This window comes from Macaca fascicularis, chromosome 1 (genome assembly GCF_037993035.2).
Source record: "Macaca fascicularis isolate 582-1 chromosome 1, T2T-MFA8v1.1".
NCBI classification, from domain to species: domain Eukaryota; kingdom Metazoa; phylum Chordata; class Mammalia; order Primates; family Cercopithecidae; genus Macaca; species Macaca fascicularis.
The window spans coordinates 166,404,204-166,412,709 of NC_088375.1; positions in this window are offsets into that span (position 1 = coordinate 166,404,204).

The following is an 8,506-nucleotide window of genomic DNA, read 5'->3' on the forward strand; positions in this document are numbered from 1 at the left end:
CTGGCATCACAATAGGTTAATTTACAACCAGCATCACCACACACGGGAGTAACGTGTTTTGCTCCAACGTTATGATAGCTACAATGTCACTAGGCGAATAGGAATTTTTTAGCTCCATTTTAATCTTATGGAACCACCATCCTATAGGCAGTCTGTCCTTGGCCACAATGACGTTGTGTGGTGCAAGACTGTATTTTTATCTTGCCAAGTTCCTTTTCGATCCCTTTCCAAGTGCATTAGCTGTGAATCCTTCTTTTTAGCTGATTAATTATCTAACTTCTCTTTCACAGGCAAAAGAACCAATATGAACCCAAAGCAATGAGAAAGGAAGGCAGGAAAGGGGAAGTAAGGGAGAGTTACTTGTTGCCCTGGAGGCTTGGAGAAAAGGTGCTTAATGGTCAATTTATTTTTCTCCATTTATTCAGTCAATAAACGTTACTACAAAAATTTTAAGTACTTTTCATTTCTTAAAATTCTTCAGCTGTGTAATTACTTGTTCATTGATCTTCTGCCCACTTAGACTGTAAGCTATGCGTGAGGCCAGAGTCCAGATCTGTTTTTTCTGGGTTTTCTGTTTGGTTGGTTGGTTGGTTGGTTGCAGTGTTGCAGTGCGCCAAGATCGTGCCCAGGCTGGAGTGCAGTGGTGCAGTCTCGGTTCACTGCAACCTCCACCTCCCGGGTTCAAGCAATTCCTGTGCTTCGCCTCCCAAGTAGCTGGGATTACAGGCATGCATCAACACACCCAGCTAATTTTTATATTTTTAGTAGAGATAGGTTTCATTATGTTGGCCAGGCTCATCTCGAACTCCTGACCTCAGGTGATCCACCCACCTCAGCCTCCCAAAGTGCTGGGATTACAGGCGTGAACCACCATGCCTGGCCTCAGATCTAGTTTTTCTTAATCACTACTGTATATCTAGCATCTAACCTAATGCCTAGCACAATGCCTTAAGAGGCATTTAGTAAATATTTGTTGGTTTGAAGTACGGGAATTGCAAGTCTAGAGGACATATTTACCAAACCAGGAATGGAAAGGAAGAAGTAAGGAGAAAATAGTTGTTAAATAGTGGGTGAGAGTCTATATATTAAAAGGAGAGCATGCATGCTCTAATGTACTTTATAACAAATGTGGTCTATTTGATTAATGCTGCCAGCTCAAATTTGGGTCTTCTGGAAAAAAAAAAAAAAAAATGATGAAACCATCTCCGGAGACATTTTGTATTCAACTCATTTAATATTTATATTGAGTTTCTTAACTCAGCATCCTCAAGGAGACCAAAAATGATAGTTGGAATATGGAGAGTAATGCTCAGGAGGATGGGGTAAGAGCACTCCCCACTCACCCAGTCCCAGATAAATCAACATAGCCTGAGTTAAATTTAGGTACTCCTCTAAAAGGTGGAGGGACTACTCCAGAATAGTCCAAAAGGAAATAACATCCTTTCTCATCTCTTTCTCCACAAGACTCTAGCAGAGCTTTAAAAAGTAGGTTTCTTATTACAAGAAATAAAAACTATATGAGTTAGAATAGAGATCAAAAAGAGACCCCAAAATTCAATGATTTAGTAAGATAGAATTTCACTGTGCTTTCTCATAACAGTCCATAGGTGGGCAGACCAGGCTAGTAGATAGCCCTGCTCAACAAAATAATTAATAGACCTAGATTTCTTCCATTTTGTTGTTCCATTATACCCTATTAAGGCAGTATTTCTCAAATGTTAACATGGAGTTAAACCACTGGTGGATCATGCTAAAATGCAGATTCTCATTCAGCAGGCCTGGAGTGGGGCCTGAGATTCTGTATTTCTTTCTTTCTTTCTTTCTTTTTTTTTTTTTTTTTTTTTGAGACGGAGTCTCGCTCTGTCGCTCAGGCTGGAGTGCAGTGGCGCAATCTCCACTCACTGCAAGCTCCGCCCCTCGGGTTCACGCTGTTCTCCTGCCTCAGCCTCCCGAGTAGCTGGGACTACAGGCGCCCGCCACCACGCCCGGCTAATTTTTTGTATTTTTAGTAGAGACGGGGTTTCACCGTGTTAGCCAGGATGGTCTTGATCTCCTGACCTCGTGATCCACCCGCCTTGGCCTCCCAGTGTGCTGAGATTACAGGCGTGAGCCACCACGCCCGGCCCGAGATTCTGTATTTCTAAAAAGCTCCCAGGTGATGCTGATACTGTTAGTCCAAGCCTACACTCTAAGTAGCAAGGCGTCAGGGCATTGTCATCATCTTCGTGGTCAAAGCTGGGTGACTGGCACATCTGTTCTCCAGTTTTAAGTAAGGGGTTAGAAAACAAGTCTAGGGCAAGAAGTTGTCACTAAGTAAACAATGTAGAAATAATATACACATCTTCTTTTCATATTCAATAGTCAAGGACTTAATAAGATGGCCACACCTGGCTTCAAAGGGACTGATGAATGTCTTTAGTCTGTAGCTGGGCAGCTATATTACCATATAGAGGGGAATTGACATTACCATAGACAAGGAGAAATTGATATATTGGGAAACAGTCAGCAGTCTGCATCATGAAAAATAAGGAACCAGGAGCTTATAATTAAGCAATAGAAATGAAATGTAACAACAAGAAGTAGATGTATGGGCCAGATATTGCACTGAAACCTATGAAAACAGCTTTAGCAAAAAGCTATTGGATCAGAAGTCAAGAATCACTGATAGCATTCCATTTTTAATTTTCCATCTCTGGCACGCTTTGCTTGCACATTCTCTGTGACTTGTTCGTAAGAGTTGCCGATGATAGGAGAGGTAACAGCAAATGGCTCTGAGACTATTTTAGTGACACTGAATGGACTCTGACATGTGCTTATGGTTAGGAAAAACAAATATAAACAAAAATCAAGAACATAGCTAAGATTTCGTTAAAGATATTAGGTTAAATACTAAAATAATCCAAGCATGAATTAGGAGCTTCTGGATATATTAATATATAACATGAATTTATATATCCCTATGGCCAACAGTTTACCCAGGACACATTTCAAAATTTATCTGCTTCTAACAGCATCAGAAACAAAATTTATTGCTCAGCCCCTTGGATATGACACATTTTCTTAGGATATTCAGTTGGATAATAAATTTTAGAAGCCTCCAGCAAAGAAAATTTCATAACTTTTTCTGTCATCCCCACATCATTTCAACATGTAAGTATCCTCTGCCTTACACAAGATCTCTTTTGCATCTAATCTCGTTAGAGTGACCATCTGAAACACTTCTGAGCCGGAAAGGGGCATTGTTAACAATTATGCTGGGTATAAATCCAGCATATAAATCCAGTTGTGTACCCTATGACTGTCCTGGATAGCCCAGGATATGTAACTCTAAGGCTAGGTTGTACCTATCATATTTTCTTTTTATCTTTTTTCCTCAATTCTTAGGTAGAAGTAGCGGACATCAATATATTGGTGAGTAAGGTTCTTTAAGATTGCAATGAATAGTCAGGTGCAGAGGCCCACCTCTGTAATATCAGCACTTTTCATTTCTTTTTTTTTTTTTTTTTTTTTTTTTTTTTGAGACAGAGTCTCGCTTAGTCGCCCAGGCTGGAGTGCAGTGGCGCGATCTCGGCTCACTGCAAGCTCCACCTCCCGGGTTCACGCCATTCTCCTGCCTCAGCCTCCCGAGTAGCTGGGACTACAGGCGCCTGCCGCCTCGCCCGGCTAATTTTTTGCATTTTTAGTAGAGACGGGGTTTCACAGTGTTAGCCAGGATGGTCTCGATCTCCTGACCTTGTGATCCGCCCGCCTCGGCCTCCCAAAGTGCTGGGATTACAGGCGTGAGCCACCGCGCCCGGCCACTTTTCATTTCTTAACATTCCTCAAATGAGGTTGGAGGATCCCTTGAGCCTAGGAGTTCAAGACCAGCCTGGGCAACACAGTGAGACCTTGTCACTCCAAAAATAAAAATAAAAATAAATAGTCAAATATGGTGGTGCTTGCCTGTGGTCCCAGCCACTAGAGAGGCTGAGGTGGGAGGATCACTGGAGCCCAGGAGGTCGAGGCTACAGTGAGCTATGATCACACCACTATGTTCTAGTCTGGGCAACTAAGCAAGACCTTCTCTCAAAAACAAACAAACAAAAAGATTGCAAATGAATAGTCAATAGCAGATTACCTTGGCAATGAGAGTTTGTTGCAAATAATTTAGGTAATGAAAGTAAGGTGAGGTTATGACTGGAGAGTTGTACCATCAGTTTTTGTTTGTTTGTTTGTTTGTTTGTTTTGAGACAGAGTTTTGCTCCATCACCCAGGTTGGAGTGCAGTGGCACGATCTCGGCTCATTGCAACCTCCACCTCTTGGGTTCAAGCAGTTCTCCTGTCTCAGCCTACCAAGTAGCTGGGACTACAGGCACCTGCCACCACGCCCAACTAATTTTTGTATTTTTAGTAGAGATGGGGCTTCCCCATATTGATCAGGCTGGTCCCGAACTCCTGACCTCAGGTGATTCACCCGCCTCAGCCTCTCAAAGTGCCGGGATTACAGGCGTGAGCCACCGCACCCGGCCGTGACATTAGTTATTTTTGACCCTAATCCTGTACTTTAAAGAATAGGATGTAGGATAGGGTTAAAATTCAGCATAATTCAGGATACAGCCTTCACCGTCTCCTCCTCTCTGTGTGCCTCTGTTGGGCAGAGATGTTGCCATGTCTTCTCAAGGTACTTGGCCTCCCTCACATCAAGTTTGTCTTCTTCGATCAATAATGTCCAGGGAACAAGGATGGGTTGACTCATTGAAGATGCTGTAAATTTTTTATAGAAAAAAATACTTGAGGATCATTTACTCTGACTATAGCATGTCATTAAAGCTGCTAATGGTATATGACTATAGCATGCACATAGAACTCATGGACATTTCTCTAGTAAAACAAACTCGGGACATTGTATATTTATAAACAACCATAGGAACAAGCTGACTATCAGTCATAATTAGAATATGCTGAGAATTTATTATGGTTTCCTACTAGGACATCCCTTGTTTGTTTAAATCACAGAGAAATAGTGCCACTAAAAAGTATGAAAGAGTAGACATCATTGAACTGGAGAATTAAAGAAAGACTAATTAAAACACCATAGTTGAGGAAAATAGTATAAGCCTGGTTTCCCCTTGCAAGTCCAAATTCCAACTTTCACTGCTAAACAAAAGCCCAACTTACGAAAAGTAGTATAAATAAGATAGAAGTGTATATCTCTTTCATATGACAGTCTAGCAATAGGGGATAGTATAGTAAGACAGCTTCATAGAGTTAAAAGCCCAAATTCCTTCTATTTCTGCATTCTGGGTGGTGTTGTCCTCTACTACATGATTGAAGGTAGATTCCCAACCCATCTCCTTAGTCAGCATTTCACCAAGCCGAAAGGGGGAAGGGCTCAAGGGAGAGGCATGCTTTTTGCTTCTTGTTCTGCTCATATCCCATTAACTACCAGAAAGGCTGAGGAATATCTTTGGTAGCCAGGAGTTCTAGTAGGGTCTGGCATATCATAGTAAAAGACAAAAAAGAATGTATACTAGGAGATTACTAGCAATCCTGCCATATAATAGAAATAATAACTTAATCTATCAATGAACGACTAAGGGGAACCCATAAGCGTTATTTAGTAACCTTATATCATAGGAAAGTAAGGCTCACAAAGCTGAAATGATTTACCTAAGGTCACATAGCAAGTAATCAAGGGAACCGGGACACAAATCCATGTCAGTTGACTGCAAATGGTAGGTCGTTTCTACCACTCTGTGATGTCTTTCAAACCACTTTTCATATAAATTTATAAAAAGGAAAATAATGGTAGAAGATATCAATAAGAGTTATTGTCAAAGAAATGTCAAAAGGCAGAAATACTAATTTTTTTCATTGTGTAGTTATAGAACTTTGATAGATTCAAAAGTATTTCGTTATGCTTTTTAATGAAAACTGATAGGCAATCATTAAAACACAAACACTTCAAAAATGGTAAAAAGTGAAAATTTTCCTCTACCCAGAAGTGACCACTGTTCATAATTTGTGTTTATTCTTGCAAATCTTCTTATGAGGGTTTTCTAAAGGTTCTTTTGTCTATTTCCAAAGTGATGACATACCTAGCAATATTTATTTGCAGGACTGACAGAAAAAAGTCAAGTAGCTCAGCAGAACCATTCCTAGTCACTGAAAATTGGAGTGATTCTATGGTTAGGAAACTTTGGGGGCAACTGAGGACAGCAGCAGAGAATAAGAACCTCGTTGGAGAAGAGTTGAGGCACACCTGTGCGATATCAATAAACCCACTGTAAATTTAAAATATTGTAAGTCAAGAATGCATTTAAGATATCCAACCCATCGCACATCATAGCTCAGCCTAACCTACCTTAAACATGCTCAGAACACTTACATTAGCCTACAGTTGGGCAAAATTATCTAATACAAAGCCTTTTTATAATAAAGTGTTGAATACCTCATGTAATTTATTATATACTGTACTGAAAGTGGAAAAACCAAATTGCTGCATGGGTATTTGAAATAAGGTTTCCACTGTATGTGTATGACTTTTATGCCATTGTAAAGTCAAAAAATTGTAAGTGGAACCTTGTAAGTCGGGGACTGTCTCTACTTGTAATGTTGCCAACACCAGGACTGTCTATTTGGCATCAATTCTTTCCCCACCTCCACAAACCAACCCCTACACCCAAGCTGATAATATCCTCAGTGATACCGACTTCTCCCCAAAAGGCTGGCTTCCTCAGTCAAGGTTACTAGCTAGAAAATATTAAAGATGGAGTATGGAGGCTGGGCGCAGTGGCTCAGGTCTGTAATCCCTGAACTTTGGGAGGCCCAGGTGGGTGGATCACCTGAGGTCAAGAGTTCAAGACCAGCCTGGCCAACACGATGAAACCCTGTCTCTACTAAAAACACAAAAAATTAGCCAAGCATGGTGGTGGGCGCCTGTAATCCCAGCTACTAGAGAGACTGAGGCAAGATAATCGCTTGAATCCAGGAAGTGGAGGTTGCAGTGAGCAGAGATTGCACCATTGCACTCCATCCTGGGCAACAAGAGCGAAATGCCATCTCAAAAAAAAAAAAAAAAGTCAGGCGTGGTGGCTTACACCTGTAATCCCAGCACTTTGGGAGGCCGAAGTGGGTGATTGCTTAAGGTCAGGAGTTCGAGACCATCCTGGCCAACATGGTGAAACCCCATCTCTACTAAAAATACAAAACATAGCCAGGCATGGTGGTGCATGCCTGTAGTCCCCCCTATTTGGGAGGCTGAGGCAGGAGAATTGCTTGAACCCAGGAGGCAAATGTTGCAGTGAGCCAAGACTGCACCACTGCACTCCAGCCTGTGTGACAGAGCAAGACTTTGTCTCAAAAATAAATAAATAAATTTTAAAAACGCTGGGCACAGTGGCTCACGCCTGTAATCCCAGCACTTTGGGAGGCCAAGGTGGGAGGATCACGAGATCAAGAGATCGAGACCATCCTGGCTAACATGGTGAAACCCCGTCTCTACTAAAAATACAAAAAATTAGCCGGGCGAGGTGGCGGGCGCCTGTAGTCCCAGCTACTCAGAGGCTGAGGCAGGAGAATGGCGAGAATCCGGGAGGCGGAGCTTGGAGCTTGCAGTGAGCCGAGATCCTGCCACTGCACTCCAGCCTGGGCGACAGAGCAAGACTCCATCTCAAAAAACAAAAAACAAACAAACAAAAACGAACAACTATGCGGCATGGGAGGAGTATGGGTTTTCTGTGGGATTTCCTGATCATGCAGAAGTAAGGTTCTTTGTGCCTCCAGTTCACTGTCTCTCCGTGAAGTGGTGTGTGCTGAAAGGCAGAAGGCTGCCTTCAAGATTTTGCTCGACCACTACTGCACATGTGCCATGTATCAAGTCACTCCATCTCTGAGCCTACATTTCTCCATGGTGAGTGGGGACAATTCATCTCACAGGGTTGGGGAAATCAGTGAGATGCTGTGTATGTACGCCCTTGTAATTGTAAACCTTTGTGAAAGAGAAGGCTATCAATGGGCTGGACTACCTTTATTTTCTTATTCAAGTAACTGCTAGTATCAAAAAGAATAAACTAATACACCACTGATATTAGCATTGATAAATCCATATATTCTAATTTATACATAGATTTTAAAAAATGAGGACAAGGCAATCAAAAATGTTAGACTAAAACCTAACATTAATAACTCTTTTTTTGTGTTTTGTTTTAAGACAGGGTCTTGGCCTGTCACCCAGGCTGGAGTGCAATGGTGCAATCACAGCTCACTGCCACCTCCATCAACGTTCCACACTTCAGCCTCTCCGGTAGCTGAGGACTATGGGTGCATGTCGCCACACCCAGCCAATTTTTAATTTTTTATAGAGCTAGGGTTTTGCCATATTGCCCAGGCTGGTCTCAAATTCTTATGCTCAAGCAATCCTGGCTCGACTTCCCAAAGTGCTGGGATTACAGGTGTGAGCCACTACACCCTGACTATTTATCAATCTTTAGGGATGTAGCAAGCCCCAGATTGTGGGTAACATTAA